The sequence below is a fragment of the Aulostomus chinensis genome, chromosome 9, assembly GCF_037954235.1.
Source record: "Aulostomus chinensis isolate RoL2024-O1b breed Wild chromosome 9, RoL_Achi_v1.0, whole genome shotgun sequence".
In the NCBI taxonomy this organism is placed as follows: Eukaryota; Metazoa; Chordata; class Actinopteri; order Syngnathiformes; family Aulostomidae; genus Aulostomus; species Aulostomus chinensis.
The window spans coordinates 13,868,213-13,880,438 of NC_141328.1; positions in this window are offsets into that span (position 1 = coordinate 13,868,213).

The following is a 12,226-nucleotide window of genomic DNA, read 5'->3' on the forward strand; positions in this document are numbered from 1 at the left end:
CATTAGATCTTTGATCTGGGGTTTTCCGATCGTGAGTTAAGTAATACCAACGTTAACGCAAGATAAAATAGAAAAAAGCAGATAACTGGAAAATGTCTCCGAATTTATTTTGTGCCTATTGTCAATCGGAACTGCCCCAACTAGAAGCACTTACTGATTTTAAACAGTCAAGTCGATGCAACTGTTAGGGTAATTCCAAAATCCGTGAAAAAAAAGACACACAGATCTTTATCAGCCTAGAAACCTCTTATGGATATTGGAACCCATGGTTTCAGCAGTCAGCAGAAATATCCACAAAGAAAAACACTGATGTCATTCAGAAATCAAGTGAGTGCCTCTCTATGAGCTCTATTTCTCGGTTCATTAAATGGCCAGCTAAATCCATCCAGTGGGGTTTCAGGGTCTCCTCATTTGAAAAAAAAAGGCACTCATGATACAACCCCAAAGAGAAGCACTTGTGAACACAAAACTCAGCAGTGTCTCTCATGTTGACCGGCATGTTTGCTCTCTCACCTCGTGTGAAATTTCGTCAGGCAAAACCACCCCAACAAGTAGCACTTACTTAAAGCAACAATAAAGTCAATGCTCTTATTAGGGTCATAATGATGACTTCATGACATGATGTCAAAGCAGAATCCTGGACAGAATGCAGGAACTTCTTGGATCTTTTCGAAAGAATATCTTCAAGGATTGTTGGGATTTCATACACATACAACCAGCCAGGATGGAGCGCATAGTGTTTTTAGTCCACAAGCAAGTGTTTGTATCTATCCATTCCTTCTTTCAGCCTGTATTGTCAAAATTTAATCTGCAAATCATCTTGTCTTGATTGGAATAACTCGCAACTGAGACAACCCCAAAGAGAAGCACTTGTGAGTTTGTGCATCACTAGTGTCTCCATTTGAGGTTATCTAAATGTGCCAACAAACAAATGTTTCTTCTCATACGGGCTGTTAAATGCGTCCTTCATCACCAACAACCATAAGTGCGGCTTTCCCCCCCAAAAAAACAGCTATTAACTTAAAGAGACAAGCCCTTATTTAAGTTAGGAGTGGGACTTCCATCAAAACACCAGTCTTGGTTATCCTCAAGATTAATTTTCATTTGTCCTCATATATCTTTGATAAGGCTTTCGCTTCATTGGTCTGCAAAATTACCCCAACAAGTAGCACTTACTGCAATAGCACCTCAAGTCAGTGCTAACATTAGGGTCATTTTGGTTACAACTTTACTCATTTAGCCAGTTCCACGGAACATGTACATTGATACTGCTTAGGTTTGTCTGTGTGCCGAAGAACTCACAACCAAGACGACCCCAAAGAGAAGCACTTTTGAATTTGACAATCATTGGTACTTTGATTTGCGGTTATCTGAGTGTGAGTTGTTTACACAGTATTCAATATTACAAAAGTTAAATTACAGCTCAGTCCGGTAAAGTGCCGAGTCAATGCTAAATTTGGATGGGTATACCTTTGCAATTATCTACCTTCTTTCCTCCTGTCGATCACTTCAGTCTTGTGGTGAATCCTTCCTTCGTATCCTGCGATTTCCCGTGCCAGCAATGGAAACTGTGAGTCCGGCACCAACTGTGCTTCTTATAATGCAGACTTACAGCCCTTTCACTGTACTCCTCCACCTCCTTCTTCTGGAAGTTTCAACGATCTTGACGATGGCCGCCAAAGCATCACACTCGCTTCTGATGAAACGACTGTCGTCACTGCTCATTCTCACCAGACTTTTCACTTACTCTGAATGCCACATTTGTATGCAAAGAGTTTGCTCAAACACGTTACCACCTGGTGGCTGCCGATGACAACTGAATCAAGAGAGCTGGAAAGGAGTGCATTGATGAAGAATTAGACCAGTGTGTTGACACCAAGATACCTTTCTGCCAAAGACCCCTCATATACTCCTGGAACGTAATGGGATATGGTGAACCTTATTTAATGGGAACAGATTGAAAAAGAATCAATCGGAAATGACTGGAGCAGTTGATAAGCATCATATCAATATGGGAACCAATGATTTCAGCAGTCAGCAAAAACATCCCAATGAAAAGCAGATCTGTCATGCAGACATTAAGTGCGTGTCTGTGTCAAGGAAGTATCACCGATACATTTGAAGGCTCAACAAAGTCTGTACAGAAGAGCTGGGGATTCTCCTCCTTTGAGGACAAAGTCACTCATGAGACAACCCCAAAGAGAAGCACTTGTGAACACAAAAATCAGCAGTGTCTCCATTTGAGGTGATCTAAATGTTGACCGTCATGTTTGCTCTCTCACCTCGTGTGAAATTTCGTCAGGCAAAACCACCCCAACAAGTAGCACTTACTTAATGCAACAATAAAGTCAATGCTCTTATTAGGGTCATAATGATGACTTCATGACATGATGTCAAAGCAGACTCCTGGACAGAATGCACGAACATGTTGGATCTTTTCTGAACAATATCTTCAAGGATGGTTGGGATTTCATACATACACAACCAGCCAGGATGGAGCGCTTTGTGTTTTGAGTACACAAGCAAGTGTTTGTATCCGTCCATTCCTTCTTTCAGCCTGTATTGTCAAAATTTCATCTGCAAATTGACTTGTCTTGACTCGAATAACTCGCAACTTGAGACAACCCCAAAGAGAAGCACTTGTGAGTGTCTGAATCAATAGTGTTTCCATTTGAGGTCATCTAAATGTGCCCAAAAACAAATATTTCTGCAACAATAAAGTCAATGTTCTTCTTAGGTTCATAATGATGACTTCATGATCTCAAAGCAGAATCCTGGACGGAATGGGAGAACATGTTGGATCCTTTCTCATGTCAATAAAATGTGTCCTCCACAGCCATCTCCAGCAACAACCACTTACTGACTTAAAGAGTCAAGTCCTTATTTAAGTTAGGGGTGGGACTTCCATCAAATAACTAGTCTGGGTTATCCTTAAGATTAATTTTCATTTGTCCTCATATATCTTTGATTAGGCTTTCGCTTCATTGGTCTGCAAAATTACCCCAACAAGTAGCACTTACTGCAATCGCACCCAAAGTCAGTGCTAACTTTACTCATTTAGCCAGTTCCACTGAACATGTGCATTGACACTGCTTAGGTTTGTCTTCGTGCCGAAGAACTCACAACCAAGACGACCCCAAAGAGAAGCACTTTTTAAGTCGACAATCATTAGATCTTTGATCTGGGGTTTCCCGATCGTGAGTTAAGTAATACCAACGTTAACGCAAGATAAAATAGAAAAAAGCAGATAACTGGAAAATGTCTACGAATTTATTTTGTGCCTATTGTCAATCGGAACTGCCCCAACTAGAAGCACTTACTGATTTTAAACAGTCAAGTCGATGCAACTGTTAGGGTAATTCCAAAATCCGTGAAAAAAAAGACACACAGATCTTTATCAGCCTAGAAACCTCTTATGGATATTGGAACCCATGGTTTCAGCAGTCAGCAGAAATATCCACAAAGAAAAACACTGATGTCATTCAGAAATCAAGTGAGTGCCTCTCTATGAGCTCTATTTCTCCGTTCGTTAAATGGCCAGCTAAATCCATCCAATGGGGTTCCAGGGTCTCCTCTTTTGAAAAAAAAGGCACTCATGATACAACCCCAAAGAGAAGCACTTGTGAACACAAAACTCAGCAGTGTCTCTAATGTTGACCGGCATGTTTGCTCTCTCACCTCGTGTTAAATTTCGTCAGGCAAAACCACCCCAACAAGTAGCACTTACTTAAAGCAACAATAAAGTCAATGCTCTTATTAGGGTCATAATGATGACTTCATGACATGATGTCAAAGCAGAATCCATGAAAGAATGCAGGAACTTCTTGGATCTTTTCGAAAGAATATCTTCAAGGATTGTTGGGATTTCATACACATACAACCAGCCAGGATGGAGCGCTTTGTGTTTTTAGTCCACAAGCAAGTGTTTGTATCCGTCCATTCCTTCTTTCAGCCTGTATTGTCAAAATTTGATCTGCAAATCATCTTGTCTTGATTGGAATAACTCGCAACTGAGACAACCCCAAAGAGAAGCACTTGTGAGTATGTGCATCACTAGTGTTTCCATTTGAGGTTATCTAAATGTGCCAACAAACAAATGTTTCTTCTCATACGGTCTGTCAAATGCGTCCTTCATCACCAACAACCATAAATGTGGCTTTCCCCCCCCCCAAAAAAAGCTATTAACTTAAAGAGACAAGCCCTTATTTAAGTTAGGAGTGGGACTTCCATCAAAACACCAGTCTTGGTTATCCTCAAGATTAATTTTCATTTGTCCTCATATATCTTTGATAAGGCTTTCGCTTCATTGGTCTGCAAAATTACCCCAACAAGTAGCACTTACTGCAATAGCACCTCAAGTCAGTGCTAACATTAGGGTCATTTTGGTTACAACTTTACTCATTTAGCCAGTTCCACGGAACATGTACATTGATACTGCTTAGGTTTGTCTGTGTGCCGAAGAACTCACAACCAAGACGACCCCAAAGAGAAGCACTTTTGAATTTGACAATCATTGGTACTTTGATTTGAGGTTATCTGAGTGTGAGTTGTTTACACAGCATTCAATATTACAAAAGTTAAATTACAGCTCAGTCCGGTAAAGTGCCAAGTCAATGCTAAATTTGGATGGGTATACCTTGGCAATTATCTGCCTTCTTCCCTCCTGTCGATCACTTCAGTCTTGTGGCGAATCCTTCCTTCGTATCCTGCGATTTCCCGTGCCAGCAATGTAAACTGTGAGTCCGGCACCAAATGTGCTTATTATAATGCAGACTTACAGCCCTTTCACTGTACTCCTCCACCTCCTTCTTCTGGAAGTTTCAACGATCTTGACGATGGCCGCCAAAGCATCACACTCGCTTCTGATGAAACGACTGTCATCACTGCTCATTCTCACCAGACTTTCCACTTACTCTGAATGCCACATTTGTATGCAAGGAGTTTGCTCAAACACGTTACCACCTGGTGGCTGCCGATGACAACTGAATCAAGAGAGCTGGAAAGGAGTGCATTGATGAAGAATTAGACCAGTGTGTTGACACCAAGATACCTTTCTGCCAAAGACCCCTCATATTCTCCTGGAACGTAATGGGATATGGTGAACCTTATTTAATGGGAACAGATTGAAAAAGAATCAATCGGAACTGACTGGAGCAGTTGATAAGCATCATATCAATATGGGAACCAATGATTTCAGCAGTCAGCAAAAACATCCCAATGAAAAGCAGATCTGTCATGCAGACATTAAGTGCGTGTCTGTGTCAAGGAAGTATCACCGATACATTTGAAGGCTCAGCAAAGTCTGTAAAGAAGAGCTGGGGATTCTCCTCCTTTGAGGACAAAGTCACTCATGAGACAACCCCAAAGAGAAGCACTTGTGAACACAAAAATCAGCAGTGTCTCCATTTGAGGTGATCTAAATGTTGACCGTCATGTTTGCTCTCTCACCTCGTGTGAAATTTCGTCAGGCAAAACCACCCCAACAAGTAGCACTTACTTAAAGCAACAATAAAGTCAATGCTCTTATTAGGGTCATAATGATGACTTCATGACATGATGTCAAAGCAGAATCCTGGACAGAATGCAGGAACTTCTTGGATCTTTTCGAAAGAATATCTTCAAGGATTGTTGGGATTTCATACACATACAACCAGCCAGGATGGAGCGCTTTGTGTTTTTAGTCCAGAAGCAAGTGTTTGTATCCGTCCATTCCTTCTTTCAGCCTGTATTGTCAAAATTTGATCTGCAAATCGTCTTGTCTTGACTCGAATAACTCGCAACTTGAGACAACCCCAAAGAGAAGCACTTGTGAGTGTCTGAATCACTAGTGTTTCCATTTGAGGTCATCTAAATGTGCCCAAAAACAAATATTTCTGTAACAATAAAGTCAATGCTCTTCTTAGGTTCATAATGATGACTTCATGATCTCAAAGCAGAATCCTGGACGGAATGGGAGAACATGTTGGATCTTTTCTCATGTCAGTAAAATGTGTCCTCCACAGCCATCTCCAGCAACAACCACTTACTGACTTCAAGAGTCAAGTCCTTATTTAAATTAGGGGTGGGACTTCCATCAAATAACTAGTCTTGGTTATCCTCAAGATTAATTTTTATTTGTCCTCATATATCTTTGATAAGGCTTTCGCTTCATTGGTCTGCAAAATTACCCCAACAAGAAGCACTTTCTGCAATCGCACCACAAGTCAGTGCTAACATTTGGGTCATTTTGGTTACAACTTCACTCATTTAGCCAGTTCCACGGAACATGTGCATTGATACTGCTAAGGTTTGTCTTCGTGCCGAAGAACTCACAACCAAGACGACCCCAAAGAGAAGCACTTTTTAAGTCGACAATCATTAGATCTTTGATTTGGGGTTTCCCGATCGTGAGTTAAGTAATACCAACGTTAACGCAAGATAAAATAGAAAAAAGCAGATAACTGGAAAATGTCTCCGAATTTATTTTGAGCCTATTGTCAATCGGAACTGCCCCAACTAGAAGCACTTACTGATTTTAAACAGTCAAGTCGATGCAACTGTTAGGGTAATTCCAAAATCCGTGAAAAAAAAGACACACAGATCTTTATCAGCCTAGAAACCTCTTATGGATATTGGAACCCATGGTTTCAGCAGTCAGCAGAAATATCCACAAAGAAAAACACTGATGTCATTCAGAAATCAAGTGAGTGCCTCTCTATGAGCTCTATTTCTCCGTTCGTTAAATGGCCAGCTAAATCCATCCAGTGGGGTTCCAGGGTCTCCTCTTTTGAAAAAAAAAGGATCTCATGATACAACCGCAAAGAGAAGCACTTGTGAACACAAAACTCAGCAGTGTCTCTAATGTTGACCGGCATGTTTGCTCTCTCACCTCGTGTGAAATTTCGTCAGGCAAAACCACCCCAACAAGTAGCACTTACTTAAAGCAACAATAAAGTCAATGCACTTATTAGGGTCATAATGATGACTTCATGACATGATGTCAAAGCAGAATCCTGGACAGAATGCAGGAACTTCTTGGATCTTTTCGAAAGAATATCTTCAAGGATTGTTGGGATTTCATACACATACAACCAGCCAGGATGGAGCGCTTTGTGTTTTTAGTCCAGAAGCAAGTGTTTGTATCCGTCCATTCCTTCTTTCAGCCTGTATTGTCAAAATTTGATCTGCAAATCGTCTTGTCTTGACTCGAATAACTCGCAACTTGAGACAACCCCAAAGAGAAGCACTTGTGAGTGTCTGAATCACTAGTGTTTCCATTTGAGGTCATCTAAATGTGCCCAAAAACAAATATTTCTGTAACAATAAAGTCAATGCTCTTCTTAGGTTCATAATGATGACTTCATGATCTCAAAGCAGAATCCTGGACGGAATGGGAGAACATGTTGGATCTTTTCTCATGTCAGTAAAATGTGTCCTCCACAGCCATCTCCAGCAACAACCACTTACTGACTTCAAGAGTCAAGTCCTTATTTAAATCAGGGGTGGGACTTCCATCAAATAACTAGTCTTGGTTATCCTCAAGATTAATTTTTATTTGTCCTCATATATCTTTGATAAGGCTTTCGCTTCATTGGTCTGCAAAATTACCCCAACAAGAAGCACTTACTGCAATCGCACCTCAAGTCAGTGCTAACATTAGGGTCATTTTGGTTACAACTTTACTCATTTAGCCAGTTCCACGGAACATGTGCATTGACACTGCTTAGGTTTGTCTTCGTGCCGAAGAACTCACAACCAAGACGACCCCAAAGAGAAGCACTTTTTAAGTCGACAATCATTAGATCTTTGATCTGGGGTTTTCCGATCGTGAGTTAAGTAATACCAACGTTAACGCAAGATAAAATAGAAAAAAGCAGATAACTGGAAAATGTCTCCGAATTTATTTTGTGCCTATTGTCAATCGGAACTGCCCCAACTAGAAGCACTTACTGATTTTAAACAGTCAAGTCGATGCAACTGTTAGGGTAATTCCAAAATCCGTGAAAAAAAAGACACACAGATCTTTATCAGCCTAGAAACCTCTTATGGATATTGGAACCCATGGTTTCAGCAGTCAGCAGAAATATCCACAAAGAAAAACACTGATGTCATTCAGAAATCAAGTGAGTGCCTCTCTATGAGCTCTATTTCTCGGTTCATTAAATGGCCAGCTAAATCCATCCAGTGGGGTTTCAGGGTCTCCTCATTTGAAAAAAAAAGGCACTCATGATACAACCCCAAAGAGAAGCACTTGTGAACACAAAACTCAGCAGTGTCTCTCATGTTGACCGGCATGTTTGCTCTCTCACCTCGTGTGAAATTTCGTCAGGCAAAACCACCCCAACAAGTAGCACTTACTTAAAGCAACAATAAAGTCAATGCTCTTATTAGGGTCATAATGATGACTTCATGACATGATGTCAAAGCAGAATCCTGGACAGAATGCCGGAACTTCTTGGATCTTTTCGAAAGAATATCTTCAAGGATTGTTGGGATTTCATACACATACAACCAGCCAGGATGGAGCGCATAGTGGTTTTAGTCCACAAGCAAGTGTTTGTATCTATCCATTCCTTCTTTCAGCCTGTATTGTCAAAATTTAATCTGCAAATCATCTTGTCTTGATTGGAATAACTCGCAACTGAGACAACCCCAAAGAGAAGCACTTGTGAGTTTGTGCATCACTAGTGTCTCCATTTGAGGTTATCTAAATGTGCCAACAAACAAATGTTTCTTCTCATACGGGCTGTTAAATGCGTCCTTCATCACCAACAACCATAAGTGCGGCTTTCCCCCCCAAAAAAACAGCTATTAACTTAAAGAGACAAGCCCTTATTTAAGTTAGGAGTGGGACTTCCATCAAAAAACCAGTCTTGGTTATCCTCAAGATTAATTTTCATTTGTCCTCATATATCTTTGATAAGGCTTTCGCTTCATTGGTCTGCAAAATTACCCCAACAAGTAGCACTTACTGCAATAGCACCTCAAGTCAGTGCTAACATTAGGGTCATTTTGGTTACAACTTTACTCATTTAGCCAGTTCCACGGAACATGTACATTGATACTGCTTAGGTTTGTCTGTGTGCCGAAGAACTCACAACCAAGACGACCCCAAAGAGAAGCACTTTTGAATTTGACAATCATTGGTACTTTGATTTGAGGTTATCTGAGTGTGAGTTGTTTACACAGTATTCAATATTACAAAAGCTAAATTCCAACTCAGTCCGGTAAAGTGCCAAGTCAATGCTAAATTTGGATGGGTATACCTTTGCAATTATCTACCTTCTTTCCTCCTGTCGATCACTTCAGTCTTGTGGCGAATCCTTCCTTCGTATCCTGCGATTTCCCGTGCCAGCAATGGAAACTGTGAGTCCGGCACCAACTGTGCTTCTTATAATGCAGACTAACAGCCCTTTCACTGTACCCCTCCACCTCCTTCTTCTGGAAGTTTCAACGATCTTGACGATTGCCGCCAAAGCATCACACTCGCTTCTGATGAAACGACTGTCGTCACTGCTCATTCTCACCAGACTTTTCACTTACTTTGAATGCCACATTTGTATGCAAAGACTTTGCTCAAACACGTTACCACCTGGTGGCTGCCGATGACAACTGAATCAAGAGAGCTGGAAAGGAGTGCATTGATGAAGAATTAGACCAGTGTGTTGACACCAAGATACCTTTCTGCCAAAGACCCCTCATATTCTCCTGGAACGTAATGGGATATGGTGAACCTTATTTAATGGGAACAGATTGAAAAAGAATCAATCGGAACTGACTGGAGCAGTTGATAAGCATCATATCAATATGGGACCCAATGATTTCAGCAGTCAGCAAAAACATCCCAATGAAAAGCAGATCTGTCATGCAGACATTAAGTGCGTGTCTGTGTCAAGGAAGTATCACCGATACATTTGAAGGCTCAGCAAAGTCTGTAAAGAAGAGCTGGGGATTCTCCTCCTTTGAGGACAAAGTCACTCATGAGACAACCCCAAAGAGAAGCACTTGTGAACACAAAAATCAGCAGTGTCTCCATTTGAGGTGATCTAAATGTTGACCGTCATGTTTGCTCTCTCACCTCGTGTGAAATTTCGTCAGGCAAAACCACCCCAACAAGTAGCACTTACTTAATGCAACAATAAAGTCAATGCTCTTATTAGGGTCATAATGATGACTTCATGACATGATGTCAAAGCAGACTCCTGGACAGAATGCACGAACATGTTGGATCTTTTCTTAACAATATCTTCAAGGATGGTTCGGATTTCATACATACACAACCAGCCAGGATGGAGCGCTTTGTGTTTTGAGTACACAAGCAAGTGTTTGTATCCGTCCATTCCTTCTTTCAGCCGATTATTGTCAAAATTTCATCTGCAAATTGACTTGTCTTGACTCGAATAACTCGCAACTTGAGACAACCCCAAAGAGAAGCACTTGTGAGTGTCTGAATCAATAGTGTTTCCATTTGAGGTCATCTAAATGTGCCCAAAAACAAATATTTCTGCAACAATAAAGTCAATGTTCTTCTTAGGTTCATAATGATGACTTCATGATCTCAAAGCAGAATCCTGGACGGAATGGGAGAACATGTTGGATCCTTTCTCATGTCAGTAAAATGTGTCCTCCACAGCCATCTCCAGCAACAACCACTTACTGACTTAAAGAGTCAAGTCCTTATTTAAGTTAGGGGTGGGACTTCCATCAAATAACTAGTCTGGGTTATCCTAAAGATTAATTTTCATTTGTCCTCATATATCTTTGATTAGGCTTTCGCTTCATTGGTCTGCAAAATTACCCCAACAAGTAGCACTTACTGCAATCGCACCCCAAGTCAGTGCTAACTTTACTCATTTAGCCAGTTCCACTGAACATGTGCATTGACACTGCTTAGGTTTGTCTTCGTGCCGAAGAACTCACAACCAAGACGACCCCAAAGAGAAGCACTTTTTAAGTCGACAATCATTAGATCTTTGATCTGGGGTTTCCCGATCGTGAGTTAAGTAATACCAACGTTAACGCAAGATAAAATAGAAAAAAGCAGATAACTGGAAAATGTCTCCGAATTTATTTTGTGCCTATTGTCAATTAGAACTGCCCCAACTAGAAGCACTTACTGATTTTAAACAGTCAAGTCGATGCAACTGTTAGGGTAATTCCAAAATCCGTGAAAAAAAAGACACACAGATCTTTATCAGCCTAGAAACCTCTTATGGATATTGGAACCCATGGTTTCAGCAGTCAGCAGAAATATCCACAAAGAAAAACACTGATGTCATTCAGAAATCAAGTGAGTGCCTCTCTATGAGCTCTATTTCTCGGTTCGTTAAATGGCCAGCTAAATCCATCCAGTGGGGTTCCAGGGTCTCCTCATTTGAAAAAAAAGGCACTCATGATACAACCCCAAAGAGAAGCACTTGTGAACACAAAACTCAGCAGTGTCTCTAATGTTGACCGGCATGTTTGCTCTCTCACCTCGTGTGAAATTTCGTCAGGCAAAACCACCCCAACAAGTAGCACTTACTTAAAGCAACAATAAAGTCAATGCTCTTATTAGGGTCATAATGATGACTTCATGACATGATGTCAAAGCAGAATCCTGGACAGAATGCAGGAACTTCTTGGATCTTTTCGAAAGAATATCTTCAAGGATTGTTGGAATTTCATACACATACAACCAGCCAGGATGGAGCGCTTAGTGTTTTTAGTCCACAAGCAAGTGTTTGTATCTATCCATTCCTTCTTTCAGCCTGTATTTTCACAATTTGATCTGCAAATCCTCTTGTCTTGATTCGAATAACTCGCAACTGAGACAACCCCAAAGAGAAGCACTTGTGAGTATGTGCATCACTAGTGTCTCCATTTGAGGTCATCTAAATGTGCAAACAAACAAATGTTTCTTCTCATACTGTCTGTTAAATGCGTCCTTCATCACCAACAACCATAAATGCGGCTTTCCCCAAAAATAAACCAGCTATTAACTTGAAGAGTAAAGCCCTTATTTAAGTTAGGCGTGTGACTTCCATCAAAACACCAGTCTTGGTTATCCTCAAGATTAATTTTCATTTGTCCTCATATATCTTTGATAAGGCTTTCGCTTCATTGGTCTGCAAAATTACCCCAACAAGTAGCACTTACTGCAATAGCACCTCAAGTCAGTGCTAACATTAGGGTCATTTTGGTTACAACTTTACTCATTTAGCCAGTTCCACGGAACATGTACATTGATACTGCTTAGGTTTGTCTG